This window comes from Lycium ferocissimum, chromosome 2 (genome assembly GCF_029784015.1).
Source record: "Lycium ferocissimum isolate CSIRO_LF1 chromosome 2, AGI_CSIRO_Lferr_CH_V1, whole genome shotgun sequence".
Classification (NCBI taxonomy): Eukaryota; Viridiplantae; Streptophyta; class Magnoliopsida; order Solanales; family Solanaceae; genus Lycium; species Lycium ferocissimum.
In genome coordinates, this window is record NC_081343.1 from 41,277,501 (window position 1) to 41,290,934 (window position 13,434).

Below are 13,434 nucleotides of genomic sequence, written 5' to 3' on the forward strand. Positions count from 1 at the left end.
ACAACAATCCGGGAATTAAACCCCTGCCAAACTATTAACATAATTCAACAACAATACTAACAATTTCCAAATTCAATCAATTTACTACTTCTTCCAAACTTTCCAACTTCAATGAAAATAATAACAACCTCATAATATGTATTCCAACAACACCATGCCAATGTCATTGTCTTCCATACATATAAGAACATAACATTCGATTTACATAACTTCAATCACAAGTCTCCAACTACCATCATTTTCTCTAAGATCATTAGCTTGATTAGCATTATTGACTACTATACAACACAACCAATACACTAAGTAAAAGTTAGTTCAATTCCTTCACTCCACACCACCACCACACGGCCACAACCTTATCAACATCATTCAACCTCCATCATCCGCATTGCGTTCACAACATCAACAACCAAACACTAAATAAAATGGTTAAAACATAACCTACACACATACACACACACATGGACGGCTACACCACATCATACATATATTTCATGAAATTCCATAGTTTCCACACATAATAACAACCAACACACAACATAACACAACACACAATACATACACACACACACACACGGCCCACCCTGTGTCACGGCCACACACACACTTGCACTTCCTTCACATAATTTTCATCCATCTTTCATGCACCACAACATGCATAAACACTCATAACATATAAAAGAGGAATTAAACCTTACCTTCTTCCTTAATTCTTCAACTTAGCCCAAAGTTGTAACTTCAAGAACTTGTGTTTCCTTGCTCCAATGATTATCCCACCTTGTTAGGGACCCTTTACTTAGTAGGAAACCTAGAAGAGGAAAATTTTTCATGACCAACATCTCTTGGTTCTCTCCTCTCTCTCTCTCGGTTTCTTTCTCTTCAACATGGCCGAATGGCCTTCTTGAATTTTCTCTCACTTTCTTGAAATTTCTAAGGCACAAAGTGATAGAGATGACTAAGTTAGTCATCTTATACACATATATAATTTAAACATGTGGCCATGGCCCACTAAACATGTGGCCGGCCACCCCCCTCAAGTTTCTTTTTTTTTTTTGGATTTTTAAGTCTCCAAATCTTCACTTTGGCCCCTGCTTTCATGAAGTGTTCAACCTTCCATAATTCATTCTTGGTCCCACATTTCATGAGATATTAATTTCCATAATCCCACTTTTAACTCCAAATTTTTACTAACACCTCCATCCCACAAAATCATATAACACTTATGCCTTACAACAAGGTCGGAAAAATAACCTCGTCCCTGACTTGTCGCAAACAACTTAAAAATATTCCGACGTACAAAATGCGAGATATAACAGTTTGTTTCCTCCTTTTCCGTCGTAATAACCCGTTCTAACTTCATACACTCGTTGAACGACGTCATACTCGGTCATGCGGTGACCCTTTTCTTTTCGTCTATGGTGCTCCCTCTTTTTGTAGGGCTTTGGCATCCATGTTCCGTTCTCGGCTAATATGGGTCTGGCCTGCTTTGTCCTATCCGTAAACGCCTCCACGACCTGCTTGAAAGTTAGTCTTACCATTGCGGTGACAGGTAGTCCCCGAGCACATTTGAGGAGTCCATTGAAAGACTCCGAGCTATTCGTTGTAAACATGCCCCATCTCCTTCCTCCATCAACATAAAGTGTCCATTTTTCAACTTCTAATTTCATCAACCAAACATATGCCTCTTCACTCACTTCCCTTAGTAGCTCCATTTTTGCAGCCCATTTTCTTTTCCCCCCCCCCCCCCATCAATTTGTTTACCGTGCCATTTCCAAACTTTGTTTGCAAATTAGCCTTTAAGTGCCTTAAACAATATTGATGGTAAGCATGTGGAGGCTGCCACCCTTCCAGAGTACGCATATTGTGCAATATGCCTTTATGACGATCCGATAGGACACATATGCCCTGACGACCCCTAATAACATGAGTCTTCAGATAAGCCAAGAACATCCCCCATGTCTCGTTGGCGGCAATTGCGAAAGCAAGAGGGAATATTGACGCATTGGCATCCATACCTTCTGCAATTAGGAGATTGATGTCATATCGGCCATATACATGTGTCCCATCTATCGATATCATATTCCGGCAGTGAGCAAAACCATCAATACTTGGTTTGAATGCCCAAAAGACGAAGTCGAAAACGAAAATTCTCGCTCTTTCTAAAAGCCGCCACCGTACAATGCTGCCGTGATTAGCATATTGTAGAGCCGCCATATACCCCGGCAACGCCCGAAAAGAGGATTCCCAAGTTCCAAAGATCATCTTAAAAGCACGTCTACACCTGAGAAATCCCTTTCTCTTGCTTATGGTTTTACCATATTTGGAGTGGACCATGCTAATACAAGTTTTGATGGCATCCCCGTATAAGTTTAAACAAACAACATTTAGCAATGATATTTTAATTGCTATAAGATATATAATGTACTAGGTCAGATAAGTTACCTTGGAGTTTCCTCAATGTCTTTAAGTAACACATGAGCAATCAGGTTTATATCTAAATTAAAATGATCCGTCGACTTTGTCCCATATCACAAGTGTGTGCTTTGGGTGGAATTTTGTGATTTCCCACATACCATCAAAGCGAATAATTCCCCTCAAGCAACCATCGACAACTTTGAGTCTTTCGCTTACAAACCAGCCTTCATACCGATTTGTTTGAGTCATCAACCTTAAACTCCCTCATATCCTTTATACAATAAATTTTGATAGCCCGTTGCAACGCCTTTTTTTATGCGAACATCATTCCCTTTGCAAGGACGCATTCATCAATCATGAGATTTTTTGGTTCAATCCACGTTTTTTGGCAACTTTGATCATCATCTCTTGTGAAGACAAATGCATCCTCACGACCTTGTAGACTGTCAAGATATGGAATAGAGTCAGAATGCCACTGTATTGGGCTGTCAGGAATTGGATTTTCCGCCATCGGAGGTGGTACGTGGTGGTGAGTTGGTTCTGGTTGGTTCGGGGGTCTAAAATGCGTATCTTCTTCATCCCCTTCACTATCTTCATCATCGATTACCTCTGCATTATTAGCTGGTTCATCGCCATCACTCTCTGATGTATTCACATAACTTGGACAATCAGCGCCATCTAAGAAAGGCCTCCTCCTACACGATAAAAAGCATATGTTAAATTCCAAATTCAAATATATATATATATATATATATATATATTAATTATTTAACATCAAGGTGATGAACCTACAGATATTGAGAATGAGCATGGTGTGGAGAATGATCAACTCCACCAACCGAGAGGATCGCCCAACATCCACGGTGGTACATCGAAGTAGTTTTGATAATAATCAGCTGCACCGAACTGAGAATTATTATAATAATCAGCTCCACTGAACTGAGAGTTTTGATAATAATGAGCTGCTCCACTAAATTGAGATGATTGCCCAATATTACTCGTATCAGGTCTATAACCCCTACAAAGATTTAAAAATGGTTATTTATCAATACACAAAATAAACACGTGCTACTACACAAAATAATAATATAAGAAAGCATATTTACCAAATTTGATTAAATTGTTGGGTTAGATTTTCCAGCGGCACCTGGCCACTCAAAATGTCCCCGTAAGAACCAATATCCCCGTAAGTGTTAACTTGACTGGGCTGTTCTAGAGGGACCTCTCAGGGTATCTTTTCAACATACATCTCAAGAACATTAATGGCGACTAAATGTTTATATTCTTCTAGCGCATTCAAATAATCCCTCAAAGAATCATCATCATTGATATAATGCATACCATGAAGCACTATACCATGGGAAACTGATTGTGGATATCTGCCTGTTATAGAGATTTCATACTCATCTGGACTAATGTTCATTTTTTCATGTATGTAAGTGACTAGTGATTCATAAGACATTTCAAGTGGACATTTAACATGAACTTTTGGTCTTTTATTGTAACGAACTGTACTATTGTCATCAAGGATAATACCATCCCAATATAGTGAAACCCTAACTGATGGAATATCTTAAGCCATTTTTTGTATGAAGTTTGATTTTATTTTATTTTTGAATGACTTAAGAGAGGTTTTTTTGAATGACTTAAGAGACTTAAACTTTTGAAATGGATGAGTTCTTACCTCGTCCAACATTCTTCTTAAATAGATTCATATTGACCCCTATTGCGCATTGAAATGTTGCGCAATAGTCACTATTTTCGCGGACCATGCATTGTATTGTCAAATCGGCTTTTATGTGTGATAAAAAAGTTGAAATTGACATCATGGCGTGTAGTCAAATCAAGCATGAGGTATAAATACACTTGTATTGCGCATTGAAATGTTGCGCAATATGAATTAATGTCTAATAAAATGGTCAAATAATGCATCATTGTATTATTAAATCAATCCTTTATGTGTCATAAAAAAGCTGAAATTGGCATGCATGATGTATTGCCAAATCGGTCCTTTATGTGTCATAAAAATGCTAAAATTGGCATGCATGATGTATTGTCAAATCGGTCCTTTATGTGTCATTAAAAAGCTGAAATTGACATGCATGATGTATTGTCAAATCGGTCCTTTATGTGAGATAAAAAAGCTGAAATTGGCATGCATGGCGTGTAGTCAAATCAAGCATGGGGTGTAAATACAAGTTTACAACCCCTAAAACTTAAAGATAACAAGTTTCCAAACTTACTTCGAGGCACTTTACAACCCCTAAAACGACGATCCAAACATATATGTATACTTGATGTAATGAGCCGACATTATTTTACGCTAAAAAAATATTAAGTTCTATATAAAATATTTATATTCCGGTGTTTTGAAACGTGACTAATCTTCGGTCAAAGTAGGGAAAAAAATTTAATTTTGAGTTTGATTTCCAAAGAACAAAGGTTGGGGTCGGGGAAAAGAGGATTTTATGTACGTGAAGCCTAGTTTGGTTCCTTTTTTTTTAAAGGGTTAGTTTGGTTCCAAACGTTATTTTTTGGGTTAAAAAAGTTCCGGACTCAGAGAAAAGGGACTTTCATGTACAGAAAATTTCTCTCACACCGTATCATCTTCATCATCTGGTTGGGTCACCTCAACCCGGTTTAAAAAACCATTTTCAGACCCAACAAAATTTTTACCATTACAAAAGGAAAACACAGCTTAAAAAACACGCATATCGAAAATCGCTTTTTAATGATTTCTAGTATTAGAATTTATCACAAGTTTCAAAATACAAATCTGTTCATGAGGATCTGTAACAACCCGATTTTGATAAATTTTTGTAGATTCCAAAATTAACAAGACAGAGGTAAAACGGTTGCTCTAATACCAAATGTAAGACATTATAGAGCAATAGCGCAGCGAAAAAAGTGTGGTGTACCTCCAGCCATTGTAACGGAGTCGTCGGAGTTATCGTCGGCGTCATCAGCATTATTTTTTCAATTCCGGTGAGTCTTCTAAGCACTCAACCTTACCTTTAGATGGTGTGAAATTTAGAGAAGATTTGTGCTTATGAACCAGAACCGGATTACAACAACAACAACAACAACAACAACCCAGTGAAATCCCACAACGTGAGGTCTGGGGAGGGTAGAGTGTACGCAGACCTGACTCCTACCAAGGTAGGACGGCTGTTTCCGAAAGACCCTCGGCTCAATAGAAAGTATAAAAGCATAACAAGAGGTCAGATAAGGCCAAGAGATTCAAAGTGATATGGAAATGCAAATAACTAAAGCGACTAAGCCATGATGAAGCAGTTTGTAAAGGAAAGCGTAGCTATCACGGATAAAATAAGATAATCAAAGTACGGGATAACAAATAGTAGCGAGGAAATCAAAGCACAAATGTGACTACTAATATGAAAGGATAAACGTTACTATCTACTAGCCTTCTACCCTAATCTGAGTCCTTCATACCCTCCTATCTAAGGTCATGTCCTCGGTAAGCTGTAACTGCGCTATATCCTGTCTAATCACCTCTCCCCAATACTTCTTCGACCTACCCCTACCTCTTCTGAAACCATCCATGGCCAACCTTTCACACCTCCGCACTGGGGCATCTGTGTCTCTCCTCTTCACATGTCCAAACCATCTCAGTCTCGTTTCCCGCATCTTGTCTTCTACCGAGGCCACTCCCACCTTGTCCCGGATAGCCTCATTCCTAATCCTGTCACTCCTGGTGTGCCTACACATCCATCTCAACATTCTCATCTCGGTAACTTTCATCTTTTGAACGTGAGAGATCTTAACTGGCCAACACTCCGCCCCATACAACATGGTTGGTCTAACCACCACTTTGTAGAACTTGCCCTTAAGTTGTGGTGGCACCTTCTTATCACATAGCACTCCGAAAGCGAGCCTCCATTTCATCCACCCTGCCCTAATACGATGTGTGACATCATCGTCAATCTCCCCACTGCCTTGTATAATAGACCCAAGATACTTGAAACTACTTGTCTTCTGAATGACCTGGGTACCAAGCCTCACTTCCACACCAGCCTCTTGAGGTGCTTCACTGAACCGCACTCCAAGTACTGGCTCGGTCCTACTCGGCCGAATCCTTTAGACTCCAAAGTTTGACGCCAACCCTCCAGCCTTAGCGTTGACTCCGCTATGAGTCTCGTTGATCAAGACTATGTCATCCGCGAAAAGCATATACCATGGCACCTCGCCTTGAATATGCCGCGTCAATTCATCCATCGCCAAGGCAAATAAAAATGGACTAAGAGCGATCCTTGATGCAACCCCATCACAACCGGGAAGTGCTCGAGTCTCCTCCTACCGTCTTTACCCCGGTCTTGGCTCCCTCATACATGTCCTTGATCACCCTAATGTACGCCACAAGTACCACCTTTAGCCTCCAAGCATCTCCATGGATCTCCTTGGAACTTTGTCGTAAGCCTTTTCTAGGTCGATGAATACCATATGTAAGTCTCTCTTCCTCTCCCTATACCGCTCTCCACCTCCCTTACAAGATGGATGGCCTCTGTAGTTGAGCGTCCCGGCATGAATCCAAACTGGTTCTCCGAAATAGATACACCTCTCCTCACCCTCATCTCCACCACCCTTTCCCACACTTTCATAGTATGGCTTAGCAGCTTGATACCTCTATAGTTGTTGCAACTCTGGATATCGCCCTTGTTCTTGTATAGAGGGATCATTACACTCGACCTCCATTCTTCGGCATTATTGCCGTCTTAAAGATGACATTAAACAACCTAGTCACCACTCCAAACCTCGCCGAGCCCGCAATCTTCCAAAATTCTCCAGAATCGTCGAGTCCTCGTCGCTCTTCCTCGCGCATCCTACGAACAAAGACCCTTAACCTCCTCAACCTTAATACTCCTGCAATACCCAAAATCGCGACGCCTCCCTGTAAGTTCTAAATCTCCCAACACAATGTCCCTGTCCCCTTCTTCATTCAAGAGTTTGTGGAAATATGACTGCCATCTCCGTCTAATGTGAGCCTTTTCTACCAATACTTTGCCATGCTCGTCCTTGATGCACTTCACTTGATCCAAATCACGTGCCCTCCTCTCCCTTGCCTTGGCTAGCCTGAACAATTTCTTATCCCCGCCTTTTTCCTCTAGTTCCGCATAAAGGCGTTCAAAAGTTGCCGTTTTTGCCATCGAAACCGCCAACTTCGCCTCCTTCCTCGCCATCTTATAAAGTTCTCTATTCGTCCACTTCTCCACCTCATCCTCGCTTTCTATAAACTTCGCATACGCCACCTTCTTTGCTTCCACCTTCCTTTGCACTTCTCCATTCCACCACCAATCCCCTCGATGCCCACCACGACTACCTGTTGAGACCCCCAGCACTTCCCTAGCTACTACCCTAATGCAACTAGCCGTTCTATCCCACATACTGGTCGCATCCCCACTACTATCCCAGGCCCCCACAGCCTGCAATTTCTCTCCCATCTCCAAGGCACTAGTCATGGTCAAACTCCCCCATCTGATCCTAGGCCGATCACCCACGACCCTCTTCTTTCTCGTCATCTTGATCCCTAAATCCATCACCAAGAGCTTATGTCGGGTTGTAAGGTTGTCGCTCGGAATGACCTTATAGTCTTTGCACAGACCTTTGTCATCCTTCCTAAGGAGTAGAAAGTCTATCTGAGTCTTAGCCACCGAACTACGGAAGGTTACCAAGTGCTCCTCCTTCTTTGGGAAACTCGAATTGGCTATCACCAACCCAAAAGCTCTTGCGAAATCCAAAAGTGCGACTCCTCCTCCATTCCTGTCCCCGAAGCCAAAACCTCCATGCACATCTTCATAACCCCCCGAAATAGACCCGATGTGCCCATTGAAATCACCTCCCACGAATAGCTTCTCAGTAGGTGGTATGCCTCCCACTACCTCGTCCAAATCCTCCCAAAATCGCCTCTTCTCCTCCTCGCCTAAGCCCGCTTGCGGCGCATACGCACTAATGATGTTCAAAGTAAGCCCTTCAACGACCACCTTAATCGACATCATCCTATCAGTGACCCTCCTAACCTCTACCACCTGATCCCTCAAATCACTATCTACTAAAATGCCTACCCCATTCCTATAGTTCGACCTACCAGAGAACCAAAGCTTATACCCGTCTACCTCCTTAGCTTTAGGGCCTACCCATTTGGTCTCTTGAACACAAGCTATATTAATCTTCCTCTTCTTAAGAATCTTAACTAGCTCTATGGATTTCCCGTTAACGTCCCAATGTTCCAAGAACCTACTCTCGGCCTCAGACGCTCCTCTAACCCACTTACCACTCCCAACCCTCCCGACGAGAACATGACCCTAGTCTACCATCAATAACCAAAGCCACAAAAGCTAGTATGAACTAATAAATTATTGAAAGGGCTACGAAATCCGCAAAATATAACTACGTGTGTATGGACAAAGAATGGATACGAGCAATTGGAGGTACCAACTCCGCTTGAACGAAACTCGTTCGCCGTCGAAAAACACCGTTCACCGCCGGAAGCTATCGTTCATTTCCGTGGTACCGTTCACCGCCGCAGTAATGTTCACAAAGACTCGAAAGGGAGAAGAGAAAGAAGAGAAGAGGGGGAAAAGGAAAAAAGAAAAAAAGAAAATGGAGGGAGAAGGAGGAGAGCGAATCGGGTTCGAAAAATGACGCCGGAAAAACTCGCCGGCGTCGGATCGGCGCCCGTAGCACATAAAAAGGAAAAAGAAGAGGTATAGAAGAAGAGAAGAAGAAGAAGAAGAGAGAAGAGAGAAGAAAAGTAGATCCGGCCGGAAAAGTGACCGGCGTTACACAGTGTTGTAGTGGCGGAAAAGTGGCCGGCGTTACACGATCGCCGACGTTAGCTGCCGGAACAGTTGATCGGAACGAAGGGTCGGAACGAACAAAGACCGGACCGTACAGTGACCGCTATGTGAGAGAGTTCAAAGTAAGAGCATGCAAACACAAAAAGAAGAAAGAAAACATACTCGGAAAATGTAACCCTCCATATATATAACTGTTCCCATCAAAAACAGTTTTCAGCAGTTTCCATAGATAAGGGGCGGCAGTTTTCTGAAGTTATGGGCAGTTGCAATATGTGGAGAAGTTGGGACTTTATCTCCCTTTGTATACGGGCCATTATAAAGTTCCAAGTATTGAACTTTAACTTACAAGAAAGGGATTGTGTATCAACTTTTGCTAGAGAACTGGATTATAATCCTGCTTCCCTCTTCTCACAATGAGCTTCAGTTTAAAATGTGATTAAAAAAAAAAAATAGTTCCCTAATTCTATTCTCGCAGTGAGTAAATTTCAGTAATCATATACGAAACTAATTAACTCTCTATGACTTCTGTAATTAAAATAACAAAAATCTATTGTTAATTTTATTTAACAATAAATTAGTGACGGGTTATTACAAAATCTTGTTAACTATGTGGGCTATATCGCGACAAATTTCATAGCTAATCCTATTTTTTTTGTACTGAATGATATGCTCGCTTTGCCAAAAAAGTACAAGCTCATTTGTTTTTCTATTTATGCATATACATTTCTCTCGACCTTCTTATATAGTACAGTTTGTTTTAAGAATAAGAGTGAATTCGTAGAGGTTTGAGTTAATATCGCGGAATAAAACACGCAACAATGAGAATGTTAGTCTTAAAAGAACAAAGAATTAACATACATACACGGAAATAGAAAGTTTCCTGCTTAATAACATATGCTTTTAATCCCTTATTGTGTAGTTAGGAAGTAATCTAAAGAAAAAGCAAATTAACCCTTTAGCAAGTAAAATTTTTCCTTCTAATTAGTGGGGTTAGGTTTAAGTTGCATTCACTAAACCCGTGTAAAGACTTCAAGACAAGAAATTTAAAGGTCAGAATATCCCATCAGATTAATGCAAATCAAAGCTTACTTATTTGGTTTACTAATTAACTACTCCTTATGTTAACCTTTACGTCTCATTTTGTGTGGTTTCGAAGAAAAGGACATATGAAGAAACTAAAGAAATGTCGCATATTCTTTACTTTAATTTTGTCAAGTCGTATCACCCCCCTATGTTTCCCAATAGGATGGTTTGCTTGCTGCGGAAATGCAGGTCGTGCAATTAGTCAAATATAAAATCCCATTACGTGATTATAAAATAATCATTAAAAAAAAATTAAAATAAATTTACGTACGCCTCTTTGTTTTGGTTCTCAGTATTTTCCTTTTACAGGTTGATCACGTATGACCTTTATTAGGAGTTATTATTTTAAAGTTTATGTTGCTTTTATCCTACTAACTAAATATTAGAGTATTGGACAAACTTAGCAAATCAGTTGGACCAAAGGCTCAAATTTTCAGCTCTCTCTTACTCCGTTAGAGCAATTGGGCTTGACTGACAGATACAATATAGCGTAAATATTTCCTACACTATCAATATAAATAAATATCATACCAATTTAGGTACTGTCATATTAGATTTGTTATGAAAAGTTGCTTATTATGTTGTTGTAGATATTGTAACGATGTAGAATATTTATATATGGTCGGTGTACAAAAGTGAAATTTTGAACAATTGTCAGCTATACCCTGTCAATACGCAACGGTTAAATTCTGAGTTTCTTACAACATGCAGGTACATAAAGGATATATATATTTCTAATGATCAAAAGAGAGTATCAAAAAACATAAAGGTTGTATATGCCCAAGTCCAAGTAATAATTGAAAAGGAGAGGAGTGTTCAAAATTGAAGTCTTTTTTCCAATGCTATATAAAATTTAATAAACAAGTGATAGACTACACGGACTCAATCATCGAACAACCAGGTGATATGGGTTATTATGAGCCCGTTGGATTGGCTTATAAGTTGGTCAAACCAGCTTATAAGTCATTTTTAACTTATTTGAGTGCTTGACAAAAATAGAAAAACAACCGAAATTAAGTTAAAAAAGTGCTTAAAATAAGCCAAAACCAAGAAGTTACTCCCCCAACTTTTTTTTTTTTTTTTTTGGCTTAAAAGCCATTTTGGTTTAACCAACAACTTTGCCCTTTTATCCCTTATATTTTCTGTTAATCCAATACTACCCTTACTTCTAATAAATCCTTTAAGCACTTTTATTCAAACACGTAACCGCTTATTTATAAAATAACTTTCAGCACTTAAAAGTACTTTAAGCACTTATGCTTAAAAACTACTTTTTTTTTCAGCTAATCCAAACGGGCTCTATATGTTCAAATGGGCTTCAGGAATTTACGTATATACTTAGTGGTCGTTTGGTTCATGGTATAAGAGAAAGTTATCCCGGGCGCTAATTTTATACGCTTTGGTATAAGGTATAAAATAATCCCGAATAAATTTATACCTTGCACCAAACGTGGTATAAAAAATTAAATTTTTAATAAACCTAATATACCTTCTTAACCCACTTATCTAGGGATTATTTTATACCATCTTTTAGATGGTATAAAATAATCCCACCGTATGGGATAAATTAGTCCCGGGATTATAATCCCGGGACTATTTCGACCAGCAACCAAACGACCACTTAAAATTTGTAAGCATAGGATACTTTTGCGAAAGTGATCCTACCTAATTTAGTGACTCTACCCAAACAATCATGATGCAAACAAAGAAATCTAAGGAGGGCACCAATGTAGTCTTCGACTGGGTAAGGAAACACCGCCAAGATTATAGTATCCAAAAAGTAATATCTACAGAATTTCCCACCATCTTTTCTGGATCATCCCACGAAATTAATCTTCCTTCCTTCACTAAGTAACTCTGGAAATATTATATTTGGTGGAAGAAAAAGTTAGATATCACCAAGAAGTTCGACAGATTGGATGATGAGGATTAATTAGAAGTTCGTAATTTACGTTTTAAAAATAAAAGGTTAGCTTGGTATGGAGTGTTTTACCGCACGAATTCAAATTATTTGGGTCATAAACTTCGAATATCGAATGATTAAACTGGACTAAAAATGTTAAACAAGTTGGACTTACTATATCTTACAAAATTGGTGTTATTTAATTAAGTTATTAGAGTTTAAATGCAACACTTAGAAAGCTCAAACCTTAAATGTGAAGACTTCTTGAATTCAGTAGTTTGAAGTTTTCGTCCAGCTTTACACGCGGTATTGAACTCTTGAGTCTGTTTTTCTTCGACAGTTTTAAACTCTATATTTAATTTATTAAGGACAAATCACATCTCACTGTCTGTTGTTCCTGGTCAATTGAGAGACAAGAGATCACTCTCTCGATAGAAATGCCCTAGCTATCATTTCTGGTTATACATTTTGCTTCTGTTAATTAGCGTTTGATATTGAACAAAAATTTTAGACTTAAAAGTGGTTACCTCATATTAAAATTGTAGATTCAGCTCCCATGAAAAAACATAAGGTTCACCAATTTATTACTATTAACTAGAGAATTGGTTTGCGCTTCGCGCGATTATGAAACTTTTATTGAATTTGTGAGTTTTCTTAAAATATTTGAATAATAAAAATATTAAATATGATTTGTCCTCATATTCAGATGAATTAGATTTTATGTTCTAAAACATTTTATTATTGTCACTTAGTTTTATTCTTTTTACTTTAATTTTTTAAAAATGTCGGAATTTTAATCTTCCAGATTTACTTGAATTTTTATATAATAACATAATCTATATATGTGGAACTCGTTTGAACATAGTTTTCCTTTTTTCATTTTATTTTACGGGTTTTAATACCTTTATGTCAATATGCATATAACTTTTAAACATAGTTGTCATTTGTTCATCTAATATATTAAGCATCTATCTAACTTCTCTTCTCTACCTTCCAAATGTTACATTTTAGTTTTTTCTCCTTTTTAAAAATCTTCGAAAAGGAAAAGGCATCAACAAAAACTTCTAATACATACGTAATAAGAAATGGGAGAAAAACGCACAAACGAAATCTCTTCGATTAATTTTTGCCTATCTTTTTCCTTCTTTTTACCTTTCTTTCCCCTTTTCTTTTCTCTTTTTTTTTTTTTACTTGCTTCCCCGCTCATTCATTTTAATA